This window comes from Cydia fagiglandana, chromosome 1 (assembly GCF_963556715.1).
Source record: "Cydia fagiglandana chromosome 1, ilCydFagi1.1, whole genome shotgun sequence".
In the NCBI taxonomy this organism is placed as follows: Eukaryota; Metazoa; Arthropoda; class Insecta; order Lepidoptera; family Tortricidae; genus Cydia; species Cydia fagiglandana.
The window spans coordinates 7,251,014-7,263,476 of NC_085932.1; positions in this window are offsets into that span (position 1 = coordinate 7,251,014).

Genomic DNA, 12,463 nt, shown 5'->3' on the forward strand with positions numbered 1-12,463 from the left:
TCACAATTTTATTGTTGCACATTAACGTCCATAGATGTCACTAACTTTAATTTTTAAACAGGTAACATTACGGGGTACGTTCTAAATTTTGTGGGCTTTACAGACCGTTGCGAATTTTAAAGGTGAGATAGAACGGGAATAAAGTAGACAAAAATTGTCAAATGGACAGGCTAATAAAGCGGAGCGAAAGCCCAAATCACGTGAGATATATTCGAGGTCCTAATTAAGCGGTATTATGCGGTAGGTTGCTTATAGAGCTTGTTTACCTTTGTTGTTTACCTAACTAACGTCAGGGACGCAACTATACATTAAGGCCCCTGTACATATTGGGCCAACGTAGGTTAATTTAAGACGATTAACGACGAGTTAATTTAAGAGAGCAAGTGATATTGCTATCCCATTCTACTGCACAGCTGCATCCCTTAGACTGGTCTACGTTGGCCCAGCATGCATTCGTACGACAGCTCGGTTCGCTCTGGTTCGCTCGCTCGGGTCGCGTTAAAAGTAAAACCCGACGTTGGCGCTTTTTTAGTTTTTAATATTTGTGTACATATGAACGCTTAGAAATCACTTGTGAGTCGTACTGCCACGTACGCATCTCAGCAAAGCCATACTTTATTTGCTATTACGACGTATAACTTGAATATTTCAAGAATTACTAAGCATAAGTTGACATTTTTAAGGTGAAACTAATAATAATTTTGATGACTGACACCAAATTTTGACACTTGACAGCCAACTGACAGCAGCGCCGGCGCTTATTTAACGCTTGTGAGAACAGATACACGGAGTTCCGTATGCTCAATTCAATTTGCCAATGCTCAACGCCGAAATTCGAACAGTGCTCGATAAAAAATCGCCGCGCTTAAAAATCGCCTTCGTGTGAATACATATAGACGGTCAAGCAAATTTTGTCAGTAGAAAATTCAAATTTTCTGAGATGATATCCCTTCGCGCCTACAATTTTCAAATTTGCCGCCTTTTTCTACTGACAAGATCTGCTTGACCAAGTATACATGGTCAAAGAATATAATACTCACTAGGAGAAGAACGATAACTCCATACAAAAAAATGTCCCCAAACGTTTATACGTTTATACTAGTAGCGCCGCGTTGTGTACCAAGAACTAAAGTTGACAACCGGTTTAGCCTGGCGCACATAGGGGTATTTCACTAAAAAAGCTGGCCATTAGTAGAATGTATCAAAATGTAGAATCCCGGGAAAAGGGTAGCCGAACTCCTTAGTCATATAATTCATAGATACTAGAACAATATTTATTTTTCGCTGCGTGTGGTGGGTATTTGTGAAATCGGTGTCATTTAACCGCTCTTACTAAAACACATCTACGAAAGCGGAAATTCGATAATAAATATTACAACTGTTATGCGTTGTTTAGACAACAAATAAGGTGATATTTTAAAATGTCTGTTCGGGAAATAGATTCACCAGGTATGCTTAATTTAATTTGATTATTATTATTTTCTTACTAAGGGTTATATACATTTAATGACAGCGTTTTACACAAAAATAAAACGCTAATTAAATAACTTACCCTATTCGGAACCTAATAATAATATTGAGAGTGGCAACTCTGTTGTCGGTCGTATTGTCCTTTTCTAGCATATACGTCCCTCTCTCTCCCACACTCCCACCACACAGCAGTTTGCTTTTTGGCGGTTGTCGCAAAAACAAATTTCCAACTCATTGTCTCAAAATTATACATATTTACACCAGGCAGGATTAAAACTTTAGGTTCCGAATAGGGTAAGTTATTTAATTAGCGTTTTATTTTTGTGTAAAACGCTGTCATTAAACAACTGTACCGCTATTCGGAACCTAATAATAATATTGAGACGTGTTTGTTATCGCCTGGTGGTGGGAAGACGCCAAGCCAATGTGATTATACATGTACTTATTATGTATATGTAATATTATTATATTATGAGTGTTTAATTAATTATGCAGTACACCCTTTATTTTAACACCTGTGAGGAGAGAGGTATTTAGTAAAGCATACAATTTGATATTCCATTATATTATGATACTAACTTAACATTTTATATACGTACTTAATGTACTTATAAATGTTCAAAAAGAATAAGTGAGTCACCACAAGGGTGCTATACTTAATTACTTAAATGCAGTGTTGGCATCAATCTGAACTAAATCAATCCGGATTGATCAATCGAATTGACGCGTCAATCCGAATTGATCAATCCGGATTGATCAATTCGAATTGAATCAATTCTGATTGACGCGTCAATCCGATTGAATCAATTTGAATTAACGCATCAATCCTCAATTCGGATTAAATCAATTCTCAATCTAGATTAACCATAGTCCCTAAGATTACTTTTCAAAGGTGTAAGTTTTTGGGACTTACTTACTGGACTTAAATTCGATATCTGAGGTTCCCAGAGGTTCGAAAACATGTTCCTGATGTCAGTATTGATTTATTTTATTTATTTTATTTATTTTATTTATTTTATTTATTTTATTTATTTTATTTATTTTATTTATTTTATTTATTTTATTTATTTTATTTATTTTATTTATTTTATTTATTTTATTTATTTTATTTATTTTATTTATTTTATTTATTTTATTTATTTTATTTATTTTATCTATTTTATCTATTTTATCTATTTTATCTATTTTATCTATTTTATCTATTTTATCTATTTTATCTATTTTATCTATTTTATCTATTTTATCTATTTTATCTATTTTATCTATTTTATCTATTTTATCTATTTTATCTATTTTATCTATTTTATCTATTTTATCTATTTTATCTATTTTATCTATTTTATCTATTTTATCTATTTTATCTATTTTATCTATTTTATCTATTTTATCTATTTTATCTATTTTATCTATTTTATCTATTTTATCTATTTTATCTATTTTATCTATTTTATCTATTTTATCTATTTTATCTATTTTATCTATTTTATCTATTTTATCTATTTTATCTATTTTATCTATTTTATCTATTTTATCTATTTTATCTATTTTATCTATTTTATCTATTTTATCTATTTTATCTATTTTATCTATTTTATCTATTTTATCTATTTTATCTATTTTATCTATTTTATCTATTTTATCTATTTTATCTATTTTATCTATTTTATCTATTTTATCTATTTTATCTATTTTATCTATTTTATTTATTTTATTTATTTTATTTATTTTATTTATTTTATTTATTTTATTTATTTTATTTATTTTATTTATTTTATTTATTTTATTTATTTTATTTATTTTATTTATTTTATTTATTTTATTTATTTTATTTATTTTATTTATTTTATTTATTTTATTTATTTTATTTATTTTATTTATTTTATTTATTTTATTTATTTTATTTATTTTATTTATTTTATTTATTTTATTTATTTTATTTATTTTATTTATTTTATTTATTTTATTTATTTTATTTATTTTATTTATTTTATTTATTTTATTTATTTTATTTATTTTATTTATTTTATTTATTTTATTTATTTTATTTATTTTATTTATTTTATTTATTTTATTTATTTTATTTATTTTATTTATTTTATTTATTTTATTTATTTTATTTATTTTATTTATTTTATTTATTTTATTTATTTTATTTATTTTATTTATTTTATTTATTTTATTTATTTTATTTATTTTATTTATTTTATTTATTTTATTTATTTTATTTATTTTATTTATTTTATTTATTTTATTTATTTTATTTATTTTATTTATTTTGTATTTTATTTATTTACTTTTATTTATTTTGTATTTTATTTATTTCTTTTACTTTATTTATTTTAATTATTTTATTTATAATATAATAAGAACACACCACACAGGTAGATATAAAGATAAACAGAGGAACGGCAAAAAAACTTGTTTATGCTGGAGGCTTCATAGATCGTTCATGCCAACCTCGGTTATTCAATAACAACTTGAATTTAAGTGTAAGTGTAAAGATTACAATCGTTTGAACTGGTCAAAAACTTTATAATGAGGTAACTGAATAGACTTGGTTTTTATTTCGGTTACCGGTAACAGAGGTTAACCGTATCTGATACGGTTACCGAATCAAAGTGTTACCTTATCAGACGGTTACCGTTATGGTAGGGGTTTTTACAACCGCTTCTAAAATAACTCTATGAAAAACCCCGGTTAAGGTAACCGGTTCCTGTCCCTGGTAGAATCTAAATATTGCCATTGAAACCATGTTTTGCACCTTAGATATCGATTTTGAATCCAAGCAGTCACTTTCAAAAAATGTCACTAAAATGTCCCGAAACAGGACACCTTTCAATATTGCAGTCGAAAAGATGTTTAGAAACCTCTGGCTACTAGATTTTAAACGCAATCGGGTTATTTCTAGAAATGTCCCAAAAAAGGGCATCTCTCAATATTTCCCTCGGAAACAAGTATCGAAACCTTTGGGCACCTCAGATATCGATTTTGAACGCTATCGGTTAATTTCAAGGAAAGTCCCGAAAATGTTCCAAAAAGGACATCCTTCATAATGCCGTCAGAAACATGTTTCGGAACCTTTGGTAAACTCGGACACCCCTTCGGAACGCATTTGGTCAGTTTCAAAAAATGGCCTAAATAAAAAGGACATTAGGTGTACGTACAAAGTAATCGTCAATCCGAATTGACGATTGAGGATTGAGGATTGACCGGTCAATTCGAAGTAACGATTAGTAATCGTCAATCTTCAATCAGTAGATTTAGAATTAGTTTCGTCAATCGTCAATCGTCAATTCGAATTGATCGGTCAATCCTCAATCGTCAATCGTCAATTCGAATTGATATTTTGCCAACACTGCTTAAATGTATGTGAAAACTAGGTAAAAGAATATGTGATAAGTCAGTCTACTCTTCAAGGAGCATACACATCTGTTATAAGGAGTAATGTAATTCAAGTATGAAAAGATAAAAATAATAAAGTGCTAGAGTAGTTTTTATTTATATGTCGCAATTATTATCAAATTTGATAATAATTATCTATAATAGTAAAGTAATCAGTTGCAGGAATATAACAAGGACAGGACATTTCTTATTTCCAGAATCCCTCGGGCTTAAGTAGACGAATATTTTAATTATTCGTTATATCACTATCACCACAAACAGAGTTAATAAAATTAGGTACTTATTGAAATGTCATAGGGAATCACTAAATTTATTTAATGACTGTAAGCCATATACTTGGTTATAGGTTATAGTTATAGCTATAAAATGCATTTAACCCTTTTAAACGCTTTACTAACGAGAACGCAAGTCAGTGTACATAAATAAACCTTGCTTAAAAGTGTGAAGGTTACTATTATGAGAGCTTAAGCCACAACACTCATGTGTTCACTGCGCTGTGGCACTAGTTATGACGCTTTGTGGTGTTCTTGTGTAGAATTGCTACAGAACTTTATCAATAATATTTGCAGAGTCATTCTAATTAAATTCATGTTTAGCTATCATAACCTTAATTTTACTAAAAAGTTTGTATATATGTAGTAAGAGTAGTTTCTTAGTGGTTTACTTTATCTGGTGCCTACTGGTAGACATAAGCCTTAAAACTTTATTGGTTCTGACCGCTAAAGTGGCATAATTTCTGTAAACTATTCATAGACATTGCTTAATTCTGAATATTCAGTTTTCTCTATTCAGTGTGTAAATTATAAGGAATCAGATACTTGATTCGAAACCCTAGCTCATCGCATAGGTGCTTTTAACCGAAATACAAATTTATGTGCTTATTTCGTGATTTTACATTATTTGCTGTGGGAAACCAGGGGGTTCCCTACAATTTGCCGGGCGCCTGTGGCCCCAAAGCCAACAGCGCAGAGGCCCTTTAAGAGGGAGCTATTTTATCCAATGCTAGAATCAACACTTTGTCGAATCTATTAGATATTTAGGTATACTTATCCTCCTTATGAACTAAGGATAATTGTTACTTGTTTATATTTCAATAATAGCAAGATTGTAAATTATTTTATATTCTGAAATATAATATTACTTAATTTGGGCCAGTGTACTTTTGTATACTATATCTCTGGCCTACTACCTACTATAGCTTAGTCTAATAACATCCCGCCTCCTGGGAGGCAATATACAGAGTTCTTGGATATATATTCACGATATCGCTAAGTGTGTGGACCTAGTTTTCCGACACTTGACTGCATGAAATTATTGTGTACATTTTTTACAGGTCTCGAGCAAGAAGGGTCCCTATATATAGGTTGACGTCCTTAACTTGTGGATTTGGTAATAGGAGCAAGACACAGACGGGGTGTAAATTAATTGATCCACCATGTTTCAAGAGATTCATGTGCATTGATGCCTTCAAGTTACACTGTACAGACAGACTATATAACTCTTTTGCAAAATTTTGCCAACATATTATAATAAATGACTGCATTTGTTTGGGTGTACTTGTTCCACGACAAAAACATATTTATATATATTACAATGTATTTTTGAAAAGTACTCGCCTTTCAAAATAGCTTCGCCTTTTCGCAAGGCTTGCTGCTGTTTCACATTGTGCAAAGCAAACAGTATCGCAATGCTATAATTTTGTATAAATTGAGAACTAGAGGGTCATGCCCTAGACGTGACCGCCCAGAAGTTATACTAGAATCGTTCTTGCAAACCATTAAGTCACTGTTTATTAAAAACCTTATGACTGGGTACATTACATTCCACGGTGGGTACATTTGTTAAACGTATAGTATCAAACTATGACGAATAATGATAAGTGAATTAAGTGATAACAATATTTGGTCCGTGCATAGAAGCACGTGCCCTTGAGATTAGTGCATGGGTAGTTTAAAATAAACTTAATCTGTGCATAGGAGCACTTACGATCAAGGTGATTCGAATCCTCAAGGTTCACAAGGCAGACATAAGGGTGTAAAATAAAGCATTCATAAACGCCCCGTTAGGTCAGTTTTGTATATTTTTATTTCCACCATGCTTGTGCAGCACATGACAATTTTCCTATACCATGCCAGTCAGGGATATAATAATTAAATAGGTAACCTTGGTTATGTCGTGTACCTACATAGGTAGGTACTCGTAAAAATGTTAACTGAAAGACTAGTGCTCTCGAGGCAAATATAATTTATATTAATTTCTAGTCTGTCATAGCAGGCTTAGACTTCAAAAGTTTTTAGATATTCCTAGGGCCGCTAAACGGAACCCTTTGTACACCTTGAGCAGGCTGTTTGTGCTCTTGTAATTTTATTTTCACACCATGAGTGATATTAAACATAGCTTATTTCAGAATTGAACCGTAAGCTATGTTGTGTCGTGAGCTTAAGTGAGCCTGATTTAATTAGAGTCCACAGATTATCTGGACCTTGGAGGATTGACCACACCTTATTCTAAATATCAATATTCTGCCTGGGCTTATGGTCGAATTTAGGTGACTAAATCTCTTAGTATTATCCATGCCACCCACGTTATGAGGCTTAGCGTCTCCAGACCACAATTTTATATTAGGGTGCAAAGATTTTTCCATCTTTAAAATAAAAATGAGTCGAGATAGGCCTGGAATCTTAGGTTATTTTATACCTATTATATTATAATTTTAGAAATGTTAATTAGTCCAATTTTGGGTTTAGCCAATAGGGTGTTTGGGACCCTTAAAATAGATTGGTAAACAAAAATGAAACCTCGAATAACGAAGCCTATTTCGACTGATTTTTACCCAGAACATTATTTTGTTAGAACCCTTTTCACTTGTCCTTTGTCCAAAAGGAGGTATTTACATATTCATCTTTGTTATATTTTTATGATTGTGGCCTACTCGCTCGCCTGTGTTATAACCATATCATTTAATTTATGACATGCCTTGCGCAGGCTTATATAGGTTGTAATATCATCATCAATAACTTGATATCAGTTTGTGAATGAATCAAAGATTCTTTGGCACACCTTACGCAGGTGGAAACATGGCAGCCTTGCGCAGGCTTAAATAGGTACACAACATATTGGTTTCATCACAAATAACTTGACGTTAGTTTGTGACTGAATAAAAGATTCTCTTAGGCACACCTTACGCAGGTGGAATCATAACAGACATAGCTTAAGAATATCATTCAAATGAAGTTTATGGGTAATATTCCCTTAGTTGCGAGTTCTTCGCTCGACAAGGGGAAAGGATTTACTTTAATAGGCACTTTTAGAAAGTGTCATTCACGGTGACGAGATTTGCCATAACTAAACTTTAACTCTACAGTTAGCGAATATAATTTGAAATTATGAAGCAAACCATGCGTCTTCGTCAATGAATCATTCTAAACATTCCCATATCGTTAATGCCCTTTCAAGTGACAGGCTTCCGATTTTATTTAAAACGTTTACAAGTGTAGGTACAATTTATGTAGGTAGGTGGGTAGGCTTAAAGATTGACCGTCTTGTATGTACCTATAGTTACATATAGAATGAATAATCAAGTTATTCAAATCCAAAATAATACAAGCACATACAGCAACTACATGCAAGAGTTCTTTTAAGATGTTAGTACCTGTTATTTATTTAAAGAGATACCTATCTACCTACATTTTAAACTTTTTTTTTTTTTTTTTTTAATCAAAGATCTAGTTGGAGAGATATAAATTGGTAGATAAGGAGTGAAATACTTAAGGATTTCCATGTCATTCTTGAGCAGAGCCATGCTAATCTCTCTCTTTATCTAGGCAGACTTAAGTTTACGTACTGCCGAAGTACTCACTTTCCACAAAAATAAATGCAATGCTTGCGATGTAGGTTTGTTCGTTACCTTGTGTCCCTCAGAGCGGAAATAGAAGCCCCGCGAAGCGGGGCTTCGTCGACTCCTAAGCGGGTACACGTTATTTATCAGCAAGTTTATTACCAAAAAATTTATTTTGCAATATTATATTTAACCCGGAACGGGATAAACCGACAAGTTGCTGATAGATACTTGGACAGATAAACCCTACACGTCTATAAGCTTCTACCTTAATACGTAGGTTCTACGTAACACGTATTAACTATCCGATCCTTTCGTATTCGAGAACACAAATCACTTGAAAACTGAAGGGTATGCCTCCACACATCACCATTTAAGTGTTATACCTAATTTCAACCGTTATTATAGACACACAAAGATTTAAAGTAATAAGTAATAAGACTCAGAAGAGACTTAATGTAGGTATAATATTAATTAAATTCTAATGGTGACAAGTGCACGCTTTACCAGCTCGATGTGTTTTCTAACATTATGTGTTTTAGTATTTTCATTAGCATAGCCACGGTGCGCGCAGGCAGCCTTTGAAAACTTACACATTACTATTCCGGATCGTTTTTATTTGCTAGATAGTTTAACGGACACTAAATTTAAATATTTATTTCGAACGGCAAAAGCCGTTAGAAACTGTTTTTCAATATAGTCAGCTAAACTGAGGTACAAATTCAAAAACTCACCAGCAGTTTAGCTTCACGACCTTCCAGATGGAAAAACAGCAAGCCAATGAGTTGGAAATTTGTTTTTGCGACAACCGCCAAAAAGCAAACTGCTGTGTGGTGGGAGTGTGGGAGAGAGAGGGACGTATATGCTAGAAAAGGACAATACGACCGACAACAGAGTTGCCACTCTCAATATTATTATTAGGTTCCGAATAGCGGTACAGTTGTTTAATATCAAATTTCAGTAAGTACTCTCTTGCACTATGAATTTACGAATTTGACTTGAACTCAAAAGGCCGAAAGTTGTTCTATTGGGCTATATTGGGCTAAATTTGTAGTTATATTCGACAGGACATTTAATTCTCTAGCAATTTTATTTAAAATTAGGGTGCCCAGAAGTGCCCATTAACGAATTACGAGAATTTTTACACTGAGCGATATTACCAAACAAAGTTTCTTTTTGCGGTCGGAAAAAATAATTTTCTGATTTATCATGGCAGGTCCTTCTGGCGTGAGAGTAGTGACCAGAGAATACATTTTTCGTATGATGAAAGACTGTAACGAACCCCAATTTCTACAAAAACTTGATGCAGTCATGAATAAAATGACCCCAACCGTGCACAAAATTTTACTGCATGGTCCTGTTGTAATGAAATATGCCCTTCTCCCTATAGGAAATTTGTCCGAAGAGGCAGCCGAGGCCAGAAATAAGCACTTCCGAGAATTTAGGAAGAGCTTTTCAAGGAAGTTTTCGAGAGAGCAGTGCAATTTGGACGTCTTAAATCGGCTGCTACTTACGTCAGATCCGTTTTTGAGCAGCATTAGGCCTAAGCCTCTAAAATCAGCGAAACCATTTAGCCTTGCTGCTAGGGACATGATGCTTGGCCCAAACATAGACGCAAACGCGATGTCAGATGACTTATCATCAGATTCAACAGGTGAAAGTGATGAAGGGTCGTCTGATTGATCAGATAGTAGCTGTTTATCAAATAATTAAAACTTGAAGAATGTTTTATTCTGCTATTGACCGGTATATAAACGACACAACACTACACCAACCGGCAAATGTATAAAAGTTGTATAAAATAAATTAAAATAGCATATTTGGATTCACACAATAGAACTCCTGATACAAATGTACATAAATCATTTTGGCCAGCTTTTCTAGTGAAATACCCCTATGTGTGGCGGGTATTGGTAGGTAGTAATTCTGTTGATAAACATATTTGTTATCTTCTTATCACGAAATATATGAAAAATGCAAATATTACCCCTTGTTTTTGGTATTATCAATTGATTTAAATAAAAGGCATGTTTATGTTTATAACAATTATAACATTGTATAATTTTATTTATTAAAAATATGTTTTACATATAGAAATATACACTGAAAATTAAACCCTGACAACTTAATAAAAAAATTGACATTAATAAAGCGCATTCACAAAGTTTCCAGTGTAATACAAATAACATTAGGCATGCCTACCTATTACACTTTACCACAAAATAGATAAGTACAGAAGTCAATCACATGTATGTACTTTACTTTTCATACCTACGCTCGGCGGTCGCTCTAGGGTTGCGATTGTTGCGAACTATGACTTATGCACAAAAAACTATCGTGGTAGTGGCACTCGTATCTATCATATCGTATCTCGTATTTAGTTGTTCGATTTATTGTTGAGGATGAAACGGGAAGAATGGAAATATTAATTAATAATAACTTTAATAACTCAAATGGGTATTTTAATTTTAATGTCATTGTCATTGTTATATTACAAATTTGCCACAGAAAATATCTTGCGATGATTCCGAGGTTGGCGAAATACACGATTATTATATTTTTATGTGTAATAAATTCGCATTCTCATGTACAATGTAATAAATTCGCATACGCATTTTCTCTGAAACCACTGGTAGCTTAAAAAACGACAATTCACCGTTTAATGTTGAATTTAAACAACCGTCCACTGTACAGTTATAATAACTTTTTGTTTTGTTTCTCCATTATTGCACAAAAAAGTTCACAGACGCGTGTCTCAAGCGGATGGCACTCGCGCTCGCACTGGTCCCAACTGGTCCGAGATATCGTGTCCGTGAGCAGTGTCTATGTGTGCGTTGCTCGAGCGCGCTTTGTATGTAGATTGATTTCTGTACCTATCTGTTTTGTGACTTTACACACAGATACACTACACTTTACACACGGCATTTTACGCAGATTTCCAACTTGTATTCATACATTTCTTCACGGTTAATTAATACGCTTTCCAGATGCATTATGACTCGGTTCCTTCTGAAACCACTAAAACTGTGAATTTCACTCTGGCTGCTTCAACAGCCGTTGCTCCGCATTTAGCACATTTTCTATGTGCATTGCTGTAATCCATGTAGGTACAGACTTACAGTCTTAAGTGGTAGTACCGCTACGTTGTATTTATTATTTAAAGATTTAAATAAATAAAATTTTCGTTATGAACTTTAACCACAGCAGTTGGACAGAGTCACAAATATTTTTTATACAAATATATTTTTTATTATGGTGGGTAGTCGTACCTACCCTCCATATATTTTATGGACATTGATAAAGACAGTTGGAAGCAAATATTCAATTTTAAAACTGAATCGCGTATAATTAAGTTTTAAGCGTTTTAAGTCCCGTTTTATAATAATGTATAAAATTCGTGATAATTTAAATCAGAGTTGGGAGCAATGTTGCTGTAGAAAAATGTTTTTATTTTTATTACTCGCAACTTTTTCTCGGAGGCCAACGCACACATAGAAGCTACAGGCGCACACATGCGCAATTGTTTGGGGACATAACTTTCTTAGGAAGTGAACAGGCCTTGTACATGGTTATCCATTTGTGTCATTCAAACGCTTTTTTAACGCGCGTTGAAAAAGCTGCCGGGTCAAAGGGGCCGTAGTCGCGGTGGAGATATATACTGCGTCAAGCAGATCTTGTCAGTAGAAAAAGGCGGCAAATTTGAAAAATGTAGGCGCGAAGGGTTATCGTCCCATAGAAAATTTTAATTTCGCG